Here is a 6433-nt window from a genome sequence, read left to right on the forward strand (position 1 = left end):
GATGGCCAATTGCGATGGGGTTTAGCCTCAGAATTTGTGCAGAGGCCGTACTAAAGGCGGAAAGGCTTGTTTTGCATATATTTCCCTTTGTAAATGGATTTAAATGGGAATAGTGCGATATGAAGGTTATACGTTAAATATGTATAACCAATGTAAAATGGAAGAATATATATGCGGCCAAGGTTTATGAGGGCTGTTTAGAAACTCCCGATAGGAGGTTTCAGGCGAGGTGATTGGTTCCGATACAAAGAAACTTATAAAGGGCCTTGACCATTTTATGTATGAAGATTTGACTCCATTGTAGAGTCAAATACCTGGGACAGTTATGTATATGCATATTCTTGCATACTGTGGGTATATGTTGGGTAATCTTAGCATCATTTTGCTAAGTATGGTTTGTGCCGGGAAGCCCTGCATCAGAACTAGATTCAGAGTCTTCTATCTCGTTCACTTGATCGTCTAACGTACGAGTATAACCATGTGAATAAAGGAGTTGGAGTCAAACATGGTAGACACCATCTTATTATCAACGAACGATATAATTTGTTAACAAATGTGAGAGAAACCATCGATGATGTTAATGGTTCTCAAGTTACAACAATACAATTTGTATGGTGTGAATAAATGAGTTGAAGTCAAACACCACACATAATCTGTTTGTCGAAGGTCAATGATGAAAACCTGTCACCAAGAGCGAGGAAAATTGCCATTGATGTATACAAGTCCCAAGGTACTGAAGGAAAAGTTTCCAGGTTAACTTCCTGGATAATGAGATGACGTCGACAAGAAGTGACCCATTACAGGAGGGCTTTGATGTATCCCTCATTAATGAATCAAAACATGTATCATGATTTGAGTCAAAATGACTTGGATGTGGAACTGGTTTAGGAACAACAACCGTGGAATGGGGGCTTAAGAGTATCGTAGAAAACATTAACTAAATTACTTCTCTTGAACATGTTAGTGTCAGTCTTTCCAGCCTTCCTCCAGTGATCAAACGTGCTCTTACAAAGTGATTTTGAAGTGTCAAGGTCAAATTTTGTCATTTCAGTAAGTCTTCAAGCAAAATTTGGTCACTAGGCATTAGGTCTAGGGTTTGCTTTCACACTTTTCAAAGTTGCCCAAATGTCAGTCCCTTTCATAATTCAGCTGAGCCTATCATCATTCATAGGGTTTCTATCATCATATTAGGTTCCATTGGGTCATGTTACACCTTATTCATGTTTCAGTTGTGCATAGGCAAGGTCATTTCCCTCTCCTAGGGTTTTGAAGGCAATTTCCCTTGGATGGTCAAATCATTGGAAAAACTTGTTTCCTGATGTTCATACACCTTTCCCTATCCTTAAAGTACCTTATCAAACACTTCCCATCCCTTAGATCCGCCAAATTCCTCATTTTTGCACAAACCCTAGTTTCTAGCTACAACCTGGCAATTTTCTAGGTTTGGCCTGTGTTTTTCCCTTTTCAACCCCTTCCCCTCACTCAATCTCTGAGATTCCACTTTCCCCTGCTTCCTAACATCCCTCCCTACTTCCAAAAATTTCCCCAAGAATTTAGAAGCCCCCTATCCCCTTCATTTCGCTCCATTTCGACAAAATTCCTTGTTTCACACATCGGGACAAGTCGCACTCAAATGATGTTCCACAACAATAAAAGATGAATTTTGGAAAAATGAGAGAGGTTTTTGTCCACAAAGTTCCAAAGAAGAAAAAAATCCTTCAATTTTTGCACAGATGTCATGGTTTTAGAGAAATGTCAAAATTACAATCGCCGGATCCAAGGCGGTTGGCCAAGGCACAAAAAAGGAGAAAGAGGCCCGATCCCCTCCGTATCTTGGCTGAGGCTTCACTCAAGGATCATGGAACTCATTAGCCTAGCCACAACTCAAATCCCAAAAAATTCCAAAAATTTTGGGTAATTTTGGCAATTTTTGGAAATTTACAGGTTTTGGGTCCTCAACGGGTCTCACCCCCGGTGAGACCCTTTGTCATGGCAGCTCCTTTTTGCAAAAACTCAACATTTCTAGATTTTTCATGCAAAGTTACATATGCCTATGGATGGACTTTAGTTTTTATGGAGTTTTGGGCCTCCAAAAGGTCAAAATACATGCAAAATTTGACTTTCTGCCACTTTTTTGAGTTGCAGAAACCAGTTTTGGGAGAATTAAGTTCTGACAGGGAAAATGACCTCCAAATCCAAAAATTCCAGTTGGGTTGGAAATTAGACTCACATACCTTTCCAACGAGCTATCCTGCACCCAATTCTGACACCTGAAAGTGCCTCAAACAGAGCTCCAAAGGGGCGCGAACCGTTGAGCAGGTGGGCGCGACCCGTTGAGCAAACTTTGCCAGATTTCACTGTACAGCTCGGAAAAGCACAGTTTGACTTGGTTTGACTTTTTGGGTTTGAAGATGATTATATTTGATGTAATTATTGTAACTCTAAGACATTTTTACTCTTGTTTAACTCTTCTAGAATATTCATTCATGTCAAGGGTAAATATTTAATGAATGGATTGGTTTCCTAGCTTATAGAGGCAAGTTGTTTTGACTGCCTAGATTTTAGTGCTTAGTTTAGAATTAGTTGAAACAGCTCCTAGAAGGATGAGATCGACCCCTAGAGGCAAGGGAAGAGGTTGGCTTGCCTATATTATGTATTTTCTTAATCATTTTGAGGGGTTGGAGGGTTGGACTCTTGAGGGAGAAACTATCATTGTATTATTTCACTGTATCTCTGCAATTTTTGGCTAAGGAAGACCAGGGTTTTGCAGTCATCTTTGGGATTCTTGTGGACTCATGTGTTGATGGTGTGTTTCTCAATGTTCTTGTAAGCTTTGTTATGTGATTCATTTCCTTTCTTTACTGCTGCACATTAAACAAATGAAGTGTTAAAGTAGGAATTCATGCTAGCCATGCTCTGCTTTTAAATTTGTTTAATTTCCATGTTTTCTACTGTCTAAAGGGAATTCAAAGTCATTGTTTGCTCTCTTTAGCTCCTCATCTTTCATTCCTGATCATCCATCTCAAGTTAAGGCATCAATACTGTTTCCTACCTCGCCCCAAGGAACCCCCTGCAGAAACTGTGTCTAATCCCCGCACCCAAAATTGCAATTCCTCAATTTGCCACCAAAAACCCAAAAAACCCCAAATCAAACTCTTTTATTAGTTTACTAGCCTAATATCAGTGTTACCTTATTGGTCATCTCATCTATTGAAGATTTTACCGAGATAGACCGGAGAGAGCCTTCTCCTGCCCCGTAGGGCTAGCTACGAGGCTAAATGGTTTGATGTTGCCTTGAGGTTTACCTTTCTCAGCCTGAGGTGAAATTTCAAGCGCTAACATACTGCCGACCATACTGGGGAGAACATCTAATTCTTTGCTCATTGATGTGTTGTTTCATAAGTCTTAGACGGAGCCTAAAGTTATGCCAGGTAGCCTTCGAAAACGCTCTTGTTTTACATCAGCGTTAGTAGATAAACGCTGCTTCAGTCAATCTCCGTGAGCTGGTGAATACAACACTTCATTTGCATTTCACCCCAGTACATATATCAAGTTCAGATCTGATTGTTGATGGTGGATAACGATCAGACACTTGACAGGCTGAAATCATTCACCTGGCGACTCCTTTCGCTGAAGAATCCAACAACCTGTGCTTCATGGTGACTTCACTGCAGAGAGTTCAGTAGCTTTGAGACTTCTCAAGATGGATCAGATTGCAAGAAGATATGCTCCCTTGAGCCGAGATCATATTCCAGGTTTTCCGAATAAGATGCCCAAGGTAGATTGGTCAAGGAATCTGCCCACGTTCAAAGATGATGGTAAGAAGGATGCTGCTTTACATCTGGTTAGATTTCATATGCATATTCGCAAATTGAAGGTGGATTTTCCTGAAGATTGCTTGATGAAGATATTCTTGGCCACTCTGGAAGGTAAAGCCCAATCATGGTATGAAAGTTTGCCACCTGCTTGTATTTATTGTTTAAAGGATTTTCATGCTATGTTCATTGAAAGATATAAGGACTCTTATCCATCATTAAATTTAGTTCAAGACTGTTGCCAGCATGGTTATACTTTTATTGAAAGCCTTGAGAAATATTATGAAAATGATAATTTTATGGATGTTGAGATCATGGAGGCTCTATATGAAAAGCCGTTTCAGCAGCACATAGAAATATTAGAGGATACTTGTCAAGATCAGCAGGTTGAAGATGGCCATATGGCTGTAATTGATGAAAGAGAAGAGCTTGTTTCAGATCTGCCCACAGAAGAAGACAGCGTGCAGGGTAGCCAAGATTCCATTTTAGAATGTAATGCACTCAATTCAGATATTTCAGATCAAAATTCAGATCATGGTGACCAAGAATACCTTGTGCCGAATCCTGAAAAGGAGAGTTTTGTTGTTGAGATCATGGACAAAGTTCTTGATCCAAATGTCCTTATGCCATCAGAACAGAGCCTGCATGAGGAGGTAATTCAGCCAGCTCATGAACATCAAGATGAGATCTTTGTTCAAGTAAGTGAAAACTCTTCTTTCAATCATAATTTGGATAGTTTGATTGCCATGTCATATGAAGATGATCAACAATGTTTCCAAGTTTCAGAAGATCAGGACTGTCATTTAGATTTTTCATGTTTTGAAATGTTATTTCAAGAAGACAAGACTTGTTTGAGCAAAGGGAAACAAAAAGTCTTATCTCCTTTGTCTGAAGAGGAGATAGATCAGCTTTTGAAAGGTCATGCTACAACCCAAGCTAAAGCAAATCGACAGTGTGCACATGGTCACGAAAGTGTTGGTGAAACTTCTTCCTCTTTTGAAAATGATGACAGTCTTGTAATTAGTTTTATAGATCAACAAACAGATAATATTTTCTTTCATGAAGATGATGAGGCTGTCATGTTTGATGATCTTGAGGATTGTTTTCTGTTTAAGAATGACCTAGATCATGAAATTGAGGAATATAAGCTTGAGAGAGACAATATGTCAAAATTTCTCACGGTCAAGGAATTTACAGCCAACACTCATATGGAAGAAGTTTATACTTCTCTGTGCCTTCCTATCAATCAGAAACCCACTGTTCTTTCAGATCAGAATGAAGCGAGTACTTATATTTTTGCAGCTGGATCTCCAAACAAGGTAGTGCTTCAGGATTATCAAGATCCCTTTGGCATTCTTCTGCAAGAATTAGAAAAGATAAATGTTGCCTGGTTCATTATCATAAGCTTTGGTTTCAGTGGTTATTTTGAGTTGCCTACAGGTTCATCGTTTCGCCTGCTCGAGATAAGCGAGAGCAGAAATTTGGTATGTAGCCATCTGCTGGATTGGTTACATTGGAAAGCTCATTATACATGATTGTACATATTTCATTAGAAGCACAGGTGGTTGTCATCATGATTTCAAATCTTGATGGACTGCTGCCCTTCAATAAGCTTTCAAAGCTTTGTTTTAAGTCGGTCATGAGTCATTTGTGTTTGGTCTATTGAGTGAGTTTTTTCAAGTTATTTCAGTTTGCCATCGAGTCGGTTTGAGTCAAGCTTCAGTTAAGTTTCAGTCAATTTTCAGTCAAGTTTTCATTCAATAAATGTGTCAAAGTTTTGTGTCAAAGGTGTAAATAATGACTCCATCGCCCAATGGTTGCAAGCACTGGTCTGCTCTCCCAGATGTCTAAGGTTCTTGGCACCTCCAAGGAGCTACCATCCCCATTGGAGCCAATGTTAGTGTCAGTCTTTCCAGCCTTCCTCCAGTGATCAAACGTGCTCTTACAAAGTGATTTTGAAGTGTCAAGGTCAAATTTTGTCATTTCAGTAAGTCTTCAAGCAAAATTTGGTCACTAGGCATTAGGTCTAGGGTTTGCTTTCACACTTTTCAAAGTTGTCCAAATTTCAGTCCCTGTCATCATTCAGCTAAGCCTATCATCATTCAGAGGGTTTCTATCATCATATTAGGTTCCATTGGGTCATGTTACACCTTATTCATGCTTCAGTTGTGCCTAGGCAAGGTCATTTCCCTCTCCTAGGGTTTTGAAGGCAATTTCTCTTGGATGGTCAAATCACCGGCAAAAATTGTTTCCTAATGTTCATACACCTTTCCCTATCCTTAAAGTACCTTATCAAACACTTCCCATCCCTTAGATCCGCCAAATTCATCATTTTTGCACAAACCATAGTTTCTAGCTACAACCTGGCAATTTTCTAGGTTTGGCCTGTGTTTTTCCCTTTTCAACCCCTTCCCCTCACTCAATCTCTGAGATTCCACTTTCCCCTGCTTCCTAACATCCCTCCCTACTTCCAAAAATTCCCCCAAGAATTTAGAAGCCCCCTATCCCCTTCATTTCGCTCCATTTCGACAAAATTCCTTGTTTCACACATCGGGACAAGTCGCACTCAAATGATGTTCCAGAGCAATAAAAGATGAATTTTGGAAAACTAAGAGAGG

This window comes from Pinus tabuliformis, chromosome 3_2 (assembly GCF_031772625.1).
Source record: "Pinus tabuliformis cultivar Carrire ecotype Pingquan chromosome 3_2, CPIR1, whole genome shotgun sequence".
Taxonomy (NCBI): Eukaryota; Viridiplantae; Streptophyta; class Pinopsida; order Pinales; family Pinaceae; genus Pinus; species Pinus tabuliformis.